Source organism: Girardinichthys multiradiatus, chromosome 18, assembly GCF_021462225.1.
Source record: "Girardinichthys multiradiatus isolate DD_20200921_A chromosome 18, DD_fGirMul_XY1, whole genome shotgun sequence".
Classification (NCBI taxonomy): Eukaryota; Metazoa; Chordata; class Actinopteri; order Cyprinodontiformes; family Goodeidae; genus Girardinichthys; species Girardinichthys multiradiatus.
Genome location: NC_061810.1, coordinates 19,848,020 through 19,857,735, shown reverse-complemented (window position 1 = coordinate 19,857,735; position 9,716 = coordinate 19,848,020). Strand labels below are relative to the sequence as shown.

The 9,716-nt window shown below is 42.9% G+C and overlaps 1 long non-coding RNA gene across 1 annotated transcript in view; it reads left to right on the top strand.

Moving 5' to 3' along the window:
• Positions 1–3,237: 3,237 nt before the first annotated feature.
• Positions 3,238–9,716, top strand: part of LOC124884408 — a 31,460-nt gene continuing 24,981 nt past the window's right edge. The window contains exon 1 of the long non-coding RNA XR_007042425.1: positions 3,238–3,299. This is a non-coding gene — a long non-coding RNA (uncharacterized LOC124884408). The remainder of the gene's footprint in view (positions 3,300–9,716) is intronic.

The window sequence follows — 9,716 nt, the reverse complement described above, 5'->3', positions numbered from 1 at the left end:
ACCCAGATACATAGGCCCTTATCAGATTAAGTGCATAGTCAGTCCCATTTAAGTCCACCTCCGTATTCCTGCCAGCCTCCGCATTCATCCTACTTTTCATGTCTCCCAATTAACACCTGTCTTCTCCAGCAGTTTGTTTTTTTCTGAGATCATCAGCAAAAACATTAATAATGCTCATGCCTTATTTGCCACGGTCAACAGGTTAATAAACCCTCTATCGGAGTCTGGGAGTTTTTCATGTGTTGTTTTTTACCTGCTGCTAACACTTACTCACCACTAGATGCCGCCAAGATCCCCTTGAGTGGAGGATAACAGGTGTGCTGCATTTCCATCAACCTGGAGGAGTATAAGAAGGCGGAGCTGTCAGCACTCCAGTGCCTGAGTGGTAACCTCTGTGGTAACTCCTATGGCCAAGCCTTGCATTCTCAGTCCAGAGCTTAAGTTCAAAGTCTCTTATGTTTTTTGTGCTCCTTTCACGTTCTTGCGATCATCAGCTCTGGCTCAAAGTCCTCAGTTTTGGATCCTGCCTCAGCCTAAGTACTCAAACCTCAGAAAAAACCTAGTTTTGTTCAATCTTCAGCTGACAGCTCAATACCAACTCCGCCAGACAAGCGAACCCTGCGAACCCTCCACCAATTGTTCACCATAGACTCACCAGGTAAATTCATCTCAAGTTTTATTGATATGGATATCCAACTGTCTATACTCATCAAAGCCTCCGCAGAAGTACTCACCATCATTCTGGACAATTCACCTGTTCCGCAGCAGCATCTGCTTAGTCCTCCCTGGCTCCGCATCATTCCTCCACGCCAACCTCTGTTCAACAAAACAGTAAGATCTTGCTCCATTTTCCAGTACCCCATTTGTCTCCAGAGAACGTACCTGTCCTCCTTTCCAGTACAGTGCTGTGCCTCCAGTCCTGGTTGCAGTTCAACTTCCATTACCTGTGAAATAAACTTTTCTCCTGCCTCCTGATTGTCATTCTGCATGTGGGTCTAATCTGTGAAGAAAACTATGACACCCTCCTGTAACTGTAGCATCTGAACTCCACTCTACCAGGGCCTGCAATGAATTTTCTAACTACTTCACTGAAAAAATCTAAAAGACCAGAGGGGCAGTCAGCACATCCACATCAACTGCAGTACCACAGTTGTCTCCAACTAGAACTGCTTTTGACAAAATTTCCCAATTTCACCATTTTACACCAAATTATACACCAACTAAGCTCTTCTTCCTGCTGTCTCGATGTTTTACCCACAGTTTTCCTTTACCTCTTAAGCCCCATCCCCCCGGAAACGGGGGAAGCTCCAGGTTGTTTTTGTTTTTGTTTATTGCTCAAACTTCCCTTACTTAAACATAGACATGTGTGGTATCCTCTGAAACATCAGACACTTGGCTAAAAGCTGATATAAACAATTTCTATGAACACCAAACAATTAAAACTACAAGCAGTTGAATCAGAAAAATGCAGGAAGTAAACGCATTCTACAAAAAGGATTCCTTCCTTCCTGATTGGTAGGATTGATGTAAAAGAGGTGCAGATAACTTTATTCTACTGGCTCTAAGGATGAAAAGGAGGGGTCATTTGTGCAATTCTGCTAATCCAAACTCGAGTTATTGGCATGCGTAATGTAGGCGTCATCCCAGGCTGTGGTTTGTCTGGCCTGGAGTCAGGCTGTGGTGTGTCAGGCCGAAGACCTGGCTGTGGACCTGGCGTGGGCTGCTCTGCAGCAGCAGCAGCTCCCTGGAGTCCTGGCGCGGGCTGCTCTGCAGCAGCAGCTCCCTGGAGTCCAGGCGTGGAAGGAGGTGGACGGCAGTAAAACTGCCTTACTGCAGCCTCATAATCCCTCTCCATCTGCCTGATTCTGTCCATCAGCTCAGGAGAGGAATACATGAGGCTGGTCTTTCTGAAGCTCTTTATTTGACATGCGTAGAACCTCGCTGCTCCAGCTCATCAGGTGTTGCATCAGAACACCGGGCTGGAGCGAGCGCAGACGGCATGAGCGGAGGTGCAGCGAGCCTGGCAGACAGTGCTGTGGCAGACGAAGATGCGGGACTACTAGCTGCAGCCCTCACGTCAGTTGGCAGAGAAACCACCTCCTCGGCAGCCGAACCACAGGAAGGCACTCCGCGCCGACGTCTCTTGTGGCGGGAGGAGGGCGAGGACTTCACTGCCGGACCAGAGTGCGCAGCCAGGGGAGCAGGCGGAAAACGGCGCTGAACCGCCTCACGCTCCATCTGCTCCAGCAGCAGTGGAGAGGGTAGAACCTCTAGGTTGGTAGGCAGATTCCTCATCGCCTCCTCCTTCTGCCGTTCCACCCAGCGATCCAAAGCGTCTGCCTTCTGTTTCTCCGCGGTGTCCATGGTTGGCGGAAACTTTCTGTTATGGTTTGTGAGATATAGGACCCCAGAATGCAGACCAGAGGCAGCATGACGGTAAGTGCAAAAGATTTAATAACAGAAAACTCACTCACTCACTAGGAGGCAGAAACCAAAACAATAAACGCACAGGCAAAACTGACATGGGCAGGCTGGCAAGACAGGCTTGACATGAACAGGAGGACATGAGCTTGAATTGAAAACAAGACTTGAGCATGAAAAAAGTTTCCGCGAAGAACTGAACAGGAGTGTATTTATGGAAAGTAAACCAGGTGTAGCTAGGGGACAGATTAGTTTGAAACAGGTGAACCAGATAAAGATAATTAACAGAGAGAATAGATTTTCTGTTTACACTAGTGCTTTGTGATGTCCTGTAATAAATGGATTTATAAGCCACACAGTGGAAGATAGTACTGAAAGGTTTGGTCCTGTAATTAGCCCTGACACACCCACCCCAACCTGCCCAGTACACAAAGGTGTTGTGAATACAAACATTCATTACTAGTTGTCAATAAATTGATGTTATTTTATTTTTAGCGATGCTGTTACGTATTTTATTGTGAAGATGGACTTGTTATCAGTGTATCAACCACCCAGACCTCTCAGGTCTTCTGGCTCAAATCTACTCTGCTGTTGGGGCCATCCATTTGGTCGCAAATTTTGACGCACGCAGCTCAACAGACGTCGCAGCTCTGACGTCACTGGAAGTATAAACGGGCTGAGATGCATAGTCTCGGGGCCATTTCCGCCTGTCGCAGGACAGCATATAGGAGGCGCATTTCTGGAGAGACAAGAGCTCGCAGGCGAACTTTTGCTCCACAAGGCCATTCCCGGAAGAGCTTGAAAGCTGGAAATCTGTCTGATATGAGAAGATCAGAGGATTTATTTGCCGATCGAAGACCGTGCCACAACCGGCGCAGGTAAAAAACCTACAGAGGTTCTATTTCCAAGGAGATGAGTTTCCTCCTTGTGTATGCAGTCGACTAAATGTTCTTCATCTTTTCCCCTCCTGGACGGATGAGAAGTTACCGTTTTTCTTTAATTCGATCACGGACGCGTGATCCCCCCCTTTCTCTCTTTTTCTTCAGACCTGATCCCATCCTCAACTGGTGGAGAAAAGAAATCAACTTCAAAGTAATTTCGTTCTTTTCATAGTAAACCGGATAGGTGCATTTAGAGGTCTGGGCAGGATGAGGCAGTTAAGGTGATGTAGGATCACCAGTAGTTAATCTAAGGTATTAACTTGTTGCATGCAATACTGATTGAATTATGTTATGCTGAGCTGTGTTTTGATTTGCTACGGAATCGTGGTTAATGTTTGTCCGGCTGATCCCAAATCAGCCAGGAGTTAGAAGTTGGACTTTTAAAAGTTTTTCATTCAAGGCAGCTGGGCCTTGAACTCTTTTTTCCAGTTTTATTGCTGGAAATGTTCCACTGGGTTCCCGCCTCAAGAGTTTATGACCCTTTGTCAAGATTTGAGGCGTTCAGCTGATAGTGGCTAAAGCGGCGTGGCCCCACCGTTTCATCAGCTGATCGCTGCGATCGAGACATCAACACGACAGGAGGACTTCTTCCCATTTAACCCAAATTACACATTTTGTCCATAAACTGCTGGTTTGATCTTCATAGACACTAAATGCATATATATATATATATTTATTTTATTATTATTGTTAGGTAGTCATTGTTATTCCCTTTGTGTAGAACGGTGCTTGTTAGTTAGGTGAAGGTTTTTGGACAAGAATAATGGTATATCAGGATTATTTGGTTTCAATAAATCTTCATATATATAATTAAGCGAAGCGTTTGTGTTTATTTCGTGCAAGAGAGATTTATCTGTTAAAACAAGGTCGAAGTTCCCCCACCTTCGGTGAAGCAGTTGAATAAAAAATGACAGTTATGTCGTTTTGGTTAATAATTTGTAATTATTAAAGAGCTTTGAGCCCATAATCACCACACCAGAGGATATCTCTGATTTCTATTCATAAGTGATGACCTTTGGTTAAGAAATTAATGTTTTTCAAATTATTATTTAAATAATGATTCTTGATGAATATTAATTAATCAATAATCATATATTCCTTACACTGCATACCCAGAACCAGAACCAAAGATGCAGAAGCAGCTTATAGTTCTTATGTTCCACGAACCTGGAATAAACTACCAGAAAACTGTTAAAGAGCTGAAACCCTAAGTTGCTTCAAATCAATATTAAAAACCTATTTGTTTAGAATGGCCTTTGACTGTGCCATCTAAACATTATTAGTTAAATTTTCAGTCCAACTTTCCTTTCATTTTCTTATCCATCTTTCTATTCTCTTAATTGTTTTATTACCTTTTCGTCAATGTAATGTACTTTGCCTATTATGTTTTTTATTTTTCACTTTGAATTGTCTTGCTACTGAAATGTGGTATATAAATAAACTTGCCTTGGCTTGCCTTGCCTTTTTTTCCATGCAGGATTAAACTGTTTAAAAGGTGAGGTATGAGATATGTGCAAGGTATGTGGAAAATTACTTGGTATCAGTAAAAGGTTATGTTACCCTTATGGAGCCATGCTAGTTGAAATCTATTTTCTTTTCTTTTTCTGCCAAATTTCCAAAATCTTTTGTCCTTAATGAATCACTAGAAAATCTCTCCTAACCAAAGACAACTTAAGATAAATACCAGGCATTGACAGATATTTTATGGGAAAATCATGGGACTGTTTTTGCAGCTGACATCTGATTCTTGCATTTTGCTCAGCCATGAGAGTTTGTGGACTGTCTTCTTTTATCCATCCTCATCCTCTCTCTTTTCAGTACCCAACTTTAATAATAAGCATTGAAACACAAGAGAATTTAAGTACACCCTTTCATCAAACTTTTTGACAGGTGGGTGGGACTTCCGGTGAGGGCGGGATTTCCGGTGGGGGGCATATGGGCGCCATGTGGTTGCCACGTGGGCAGGAGGTCACGTGGTCAAGCAGGTGGTGTGTCCAAGGGGGGCGTAACAGTGGATGCTGATTGGTTGTCGTCATTAGGGGCAATACCTTAAATGAGTCAATTAAAACACAGGGGTGTGTTTGTTATAAATAGAACAAGACAAATATGGTATTATCGGAAACTGTTTGGCATCAGCACCAATTAAAAATAGAGGGGGTGTGTTTGTAAGCATCGTTAAACCTTGAATAACCCAATGAAAACAATAGGGCGTGCCTTAGTGTTTACTTTAAATACAGAGATAAAACTCTGCACTTTACATGCAGCATTCGTTGGAAAAAAAAGGACACCCGTTCAACAATGGCTAGAGTTAAGAGAGTTTATCGTCAAGCGGAGGAGAAACGCAACGCGTGCCAAGATGATGATGATGAACAAGCAACTGCATCATATACTTCCTCAACGGAGATACCTATCGGAATTCCCGTCGTGACATACTCTACCGATGATGAGGATCCAAAATCAACTTCAACAACCATGGTTGAAAATCAGACCTCGGTTCGGCCAAGAGGTATGTCAGTTCTGTGCGAAACCCCAGTGACCGTCTACCAGTATTCATCCCGTGAATTGAATGCTCCTAAGAAATCAACATACTACATCTGCAGGGTACAAAGACCCCCGTTCAAGACTCTGCAGGAAGAATGGTCTTTGGAGCCATATGGCCTGGTTGGCAGCTGGGGTTATATTTTCATGTATGAAATAGGAGAGCTTTGCCTGTATCAATTGGATCAAGACGAGGTATTTAATGGATCACTGGCTCTGTGTACACTCACCCACAGCGACTGGGCTGTGTTAAAGCTTGCAATCCCGCACCTTAATGATAGCCCTGAAACAGTCTCAAGGCAGGAGAGGGAGAAAGAAGAAGAAGAAGAAGAAGAAAATGAACTGTCTCCTCGACCTGTAAAACGGGCGAGAATGTTTCATATACCATCCGATGTTGAAATAGCTGAGAGAGAACCTCTCTTTAGCGCAGTGTGGGGGTCAAAAACCACAGCAAATGGCCGCTGGTCTTTTCGGGCAAGCAGACGCAGGAACAACCGGACGAGTCCCTCAGATCTGTTTGTGTTGGAGGCTTTCAATCAGGACTGCGGCGTATTCAAGACAATGCTGGCTCTGCCGTTTGAAGCTTGGGCAGAGAAGATGAGTGAAATTGGACATCGTCTTTCCGACCTTTTCCAAAAGTCACGAAGTTGGATCGATGTCATGTCAGTGAAAAAAACGCTGACGTTTCCTGTTTTACGTTTAGAACGAACCCTCTTCTGAGGACACGCCCCTTCCTATGATATATATACGGGGGGATAACTGCAAGCTCACAGACACTGAGAATCGTATCATGAGAATGAGTGGACCGACACCATACAGGGATCTCTACAACCACCGAGCAGAGATCCACTTCTCTCCTGAGCACGATGAAAGCTTCAACATTGGACCATATCATCCGCCTTCCCCTGACCTCTTCTCACCATCCACCTCAACATCCTCATTCTCAGAAAACCACTACAGTCCTGCATCACCTACAGGATACAACATGAAATATCTACCGCTTTCTCCAGACCTCTGCTCACCATCACCGCTATTCATGGCTGAGTCTGTAGACGCGAATGTCCTGCCTGAAGACATGAAGGTGGTCGTGGAGGAGGAGGTAGCCACCTGCTACTCACCCTCTACCGAAGCCCCTACACAAACCCTGGAACCGATGGAGGACCCTCAGCCTTCAGCAGAGGATGAGAGTAACCAGGAGGACGAAATTGACGGTTGGTTCTCAACCACCCTCATCAATACGGTGAAAACAGCGATACTTCATTTATTCAACATAACCTCTTTGAACTATCTCAGAGAAACCTGCTATGGATGTATAACGAACCACCCAAGCCAGCGTCAACACCATTGCCTGGAGGTACTGGGGGAGGATTATTACCAAGTCAACTTTCAACGCATCGTACGACGACTCGTAACCCCCAAACTCATTCCTGCTATTCAGAATCTTCTGGTACTTCGAAGCATACAAGCGGATGACTTCAGAGTTAAGACGATTGCCAAGACGGTTTTACATGAACTGAAATCGGTACAAGGCATCCACAGTGCAATAGCGCACGTTTATGATCGCATGGTCGATGAGAAACATCTCAAACAACTTAACTCTGTTTCAGAGTGCTATGGACTGACAAACTGATCTCACATGTTTGATGACTTGTTGTTGTATCATTTTTTTTTTTTTTAGTATTCCAGTACTTTAGTTAATCTGCATTATATGATTTTTCTTCTTTTTTCTTTTTTACTATTAAATACAATTAAAGTAGGAACATAGTAACCTTTCCCAAAAAGTGTTGTTTAAAAAAGCTAGTAGTGTTTGAATTCATCTGCATTTTATCTGATTTTGTTTTCTGGTTGTTTTTTGTTTATATTAAATAAAAAAAAAAAAAAAAAAAAAAATAAGGATAAATCTACCCTCCTGTGTGTTTTTTCTCATTATTTAACAAGTAATCGGCAGAGATGGCAGGAAGACGGCTGATGAAGAAAGTATATTATAGCCCTTCAAATCCGGGAAGTTTTGGGGGTGTAGATAGGCTGAGGAGGGTTATGCAAGATGAAACGGGAAAGAAGGTTGCGGTTGAAAAAGTTAAAGATTTTTTATCAGGAGAAGATACCTATACTCTACATAAACCTGCAAGAATAAAGTTCCCGAGAAACAGAGTTTTTGTCACCAGACCATTGAGGCAGTTCCAGGCTGATCTCTGTGACATGCAAGCTCTGGCCATGGAAAATGATGGTTATAATTATTTATTAACAGTCATTGACATCTTTTCAAAAAGGGCGTATGTACGAGTTTTGAAGAGGAAAACAGCCGCTGAGGTGGTAAAGGCATTTGAATCAGTTTTTACAGAAAGCCAGATTCCCAAAAAACTTCAGACTGATGCCGGTAAAGAATTTTTTAACAAGAAATTTAAAGTTTTAATGGAGAAACACGGTATTGAACATTTTGCCACAGCGAGTGAAGCAAAAGCTTCAGTGGTCGAGAGATTTAACCGCACATTAAAAACAAGGATGTGGAGATATTTTACAGCTAACAATACCCGGCGGTACGTCGATGTACTGCAAAACCTAGCTAGAAGCTACAACCATTCCTACCACTCCAGCATTAAAATGAGCCCTATGGAAGTGACCCCAGAAAATGCCTTTCAAGTGTTTCAGAATCTGTATGATGTCAAGTCCAACAGATATTGCAAGGACTCAGTGACAACGTTTAAACAAGGGGATCTTGTCAGAATATCCAAGGTCCGTGGAGTGTTTGACAAAAAATACGAACAGAGTTTTACGGATGAAGTGTTTACAGTCTATGACCGGATACCCCGTTCTCCTCCTGTATACAAACTCAAAGATTTGGATGGAGAACCTATCGAGGGTTCCTTTTACGCTGAGGAACTTCAAAAAGTAAAAATATTTAACGACAAGATGTATCAAGTGGAAAAAATATTAAAACGACGTACGGTCAAGGGAGTCAAACAGGTTTTTGTAAGCTGGAAAAACTGGCCTGAGAAATTCAACAGTTGGATCAAGTTTGATGAACTTCGAAACGTATAAAAAAGGTTTGCACTAAACCTCACAGTTGACACAGCATCATGAACCGTCAGGTAGAGGATGATGGCTTTTACGTTACTCTTCCATCTAATGCTAGCATGGAAGTGTTTAAAAATAATACCAGTTCAAGTTTCCGTGTAAATTTAGCTCAACATATTGATTTAGAAGGCCAATGGATGGTTGCATTAGCCGAGATTTCATACCCTCATACATGGCATAATTTACCGGATTATGATGCCTACTTTGAATGGAGGAAGGTTGGTGATGTGGAGATCAATACGCAAAGGATCAGAAGTGGCTACTATAACAGCGTTGTTCAACTCGAGACAGAGATGGAAATGTTTTTCAAAAAATTGAAATCGGGTTTACGCATTAAATTCAGCAAAGTTCAAAAGAGATTTGCATTTCAAGCAAATAGTCCGTATGAAATACGCTTCTTCAGCACTCTAGCTTATATGATTGGCGTGAAACCAGGGGAATGGATTCATGTTTCTGAACCAAAACTGGCTCCTTTTCCGGCGGATATAAAGGCTGGTTTCTATCACCTATACTGTTACAGCGACGTGGTCAGCCCTCAAATAGTAGGCGACACTTTTGCACCTTTACTGCGGACCGTCAAAGTACAAGGCACATTCAGTGATATGATTACTCAGACGTTTAACCCCGCCCACTACCTTCCAGTCTCCAGAAGACATATTGAAAATATCAATATAGAAATTAAATCGGACCAAAACGTTCCTGTAAATTTCGTCTATGGAAAGACCGTCATAAGACTACACT